Here is a 2,500-nt window from a genome sequence, read left to right as displayed (position 1 = left end):
GGTCTTTTGAGTTGATGGTATAGCGTAAAATGCAGAAGTCTTTATTATCAATATGTGCTTTACAAATTTTGGAGTAGTTTCTAATACTACCTTTAGCTCAGGGTTTGAGAATTGATGCGCACCTTATTTATATTTGTCTCTTAACTTCTCGAATTACCCATAATTTAGATATACCTGTCACTGCAAAGCCTTACATGCATAAGTGAGACATTTACTTCACATTTCTTGCATAGTGATTTCATGAAAAGTGACCCGTAGATACGTAGATAGTATGTAGGTATTTTATCATCACTAGTCTCAGAGAGAGAGAGAGAGAGAGAGAGAGAGAGAGAGAGAGAGAGAGAGGTAATTATGGGAAAGTTTAAGTTCTCAAAACTCATGCTTGGTATTGCCTTTAATTATCATGAAATGTGCTTTATTTAAGAGCTATTTTGTTTAATTGTCAGTGGGACTGACTTCACTAAAGTGTAATTCGGAAACTATTGTGCTCGGCTGAACTCAAGTAACAACCCATGCGAGAAAAAGAGTAATAGCTATACTCGGATCTAAATTATAGTCATTACTACGTTAACCTAACGGGGAAATGTCGATTACTGCCAATTATTTTATTTAGCTGAAGAAATTGGAATAAACCTACTCAAAAGGCTCATCAGTAATGCATCAACACACATTAAAAAACAAAGAAAAGTTAATCTATGCATAAAGAGAGACACACACACACACTTACACACACACACACACACACACACACACACACACACATATATATATATATGTATATATATATATATATATATATATATATATATATATCTATATATATATAAATATATATAGAAAAAGTGAAAATAGAAAAAATTAATACAGCTGAGAAAGCTATCATCTATTTTAAGTTCCATTAATAATTATAAAACAGTAAGATCGGACAATGAAAAATGCATTAACTGTCGTTTAATTAAGTTAATAGTGCAGTGTAATAAGATCATAGAGAAATTGCATCCTTTAAGTAGAGAATCATTCTTCCGAAGATGCTTCTCTTCACAATAGGTTCATCCTTCTCCCTTAAGTCATTGATAAACAACTAAATTCCCAGGATCTCTGGAAGTGATCTCTCTTATCCGGACAGCCAGACTAAATTCGTTCGAATCTTTCCGAGGAAAAATGGAAATAGCAAAATGGCTCTTGTTTCCCTCGAAGTGCACTGCAGTTTTAGCTCAAGGAATTATTTGCTTCTGTGCAGTGGCGATCGAATGGCTTCCACGCCACGTTTGGTGACTAGTACTTCAAGTAGAGAGATTTTATCATAACACATGTAACGAAGTGAATCGTTATCAGCCCAATTTTGAATGATTATTTGAATGCAAGTTACATAATGTGACAAAATTCCAAGTTTCATTTTGAACTTTGAAAAAGGCCATTCAATTTATTTTTATATCATTTATTCAAGTTATTTAAATAGCTTTTTATTTATCTTTGAATACCACATGTTTGAAACTCTACGGCACTACATACAATGTGAAATTTTACTTCCTGTTTTGTTGGATCCATGGATAAACAGCATTTAGAAGGTAATGAACCGTAATGGGACAGAAGGTGGTTGATTTAGCATATTGAATGAAAGTCTTTTCTCATGTGGTGCCATGAAGTAATTCTGATGTGAGATGTATATTGATGGTTAATAGATGTTCATAATACGGCGTTTGTTTTCGGAATGTTACAGTCGCCGTTCTTTATATGAATCAGTTATTGGAATGACTCCCTGAGGTTTTCTTGAGAGGAGGAATACCTGAATATTGGCACTGCCTTACACCAAATTTACTTTTATAAAAATGAAAAAATAAATGTTCTGACGAAAGAACTGTTTCTGGAGTTCCAGCTATTGGTTGATAATGGTTTTACGGACAGCATCAAAAGCTGGCTGTGAATATGTACTTTAGTTCGAGTTTGTCTGTTTAAGTAACAAGCTAAAATCTGTCAAGTCTTTTTATCACCTTAGAATTCTGACTTTACTTCGTAAGTGAATTTCCTACGATGTTTGTGCTAAACCTCTTTGCCTTATTTTTGGGGGGTTTTAACTCTCCTTATAATTTACTTATCCTGTTTTCCATTTAGCTTATGTCCCTTCATTCACAACTTACTGAAAGAACGTAATGAATATATTAAAATATATTAAAATATTCTATTCTATTCTGATAATTGTTCTACAGCTTGTAACTGACAATTGAGATAAAAGTTTCCCAACTAAAATTATAATCAATATTCATTTTCATATAACTAGATATATATATATATATATATATATATATATATATATATATATATATAATATATATATATATATATATATATATATATATATATATATATATATATCTTCCGAAATGGAGTGTATTTATAATGGTGGGAGGAGGTCTCTGAATCATATTGCGAGGGAGATACAGCAGATCTGGGCAAAGAAGGGATTGTATTCAACTGTTCATGCAGAAACTATTACGAATTA

The sequence above is a fragment of the Macrobrachium nipponense genome, chromosome 36 (assembly GCF_015104395.2).
Source record: "Macrobrachium nipponense isolate FS-2020 chromosome 36, ASM1510439v2, whole genome shotgun sequence".
Classification (NCBI taxonomy): domain Eukaryota; kingdom Metazoa; phylum Arthropoda; class Malacostraca; order Decapoda; family Palaemonidae; genus Macrobrachium; species Macrobrachium nipponense.
The sequence above is the reverse complement of the archived record's forward strand: the minus strand, read 5'-3'. Positions refer to the sequence as shown.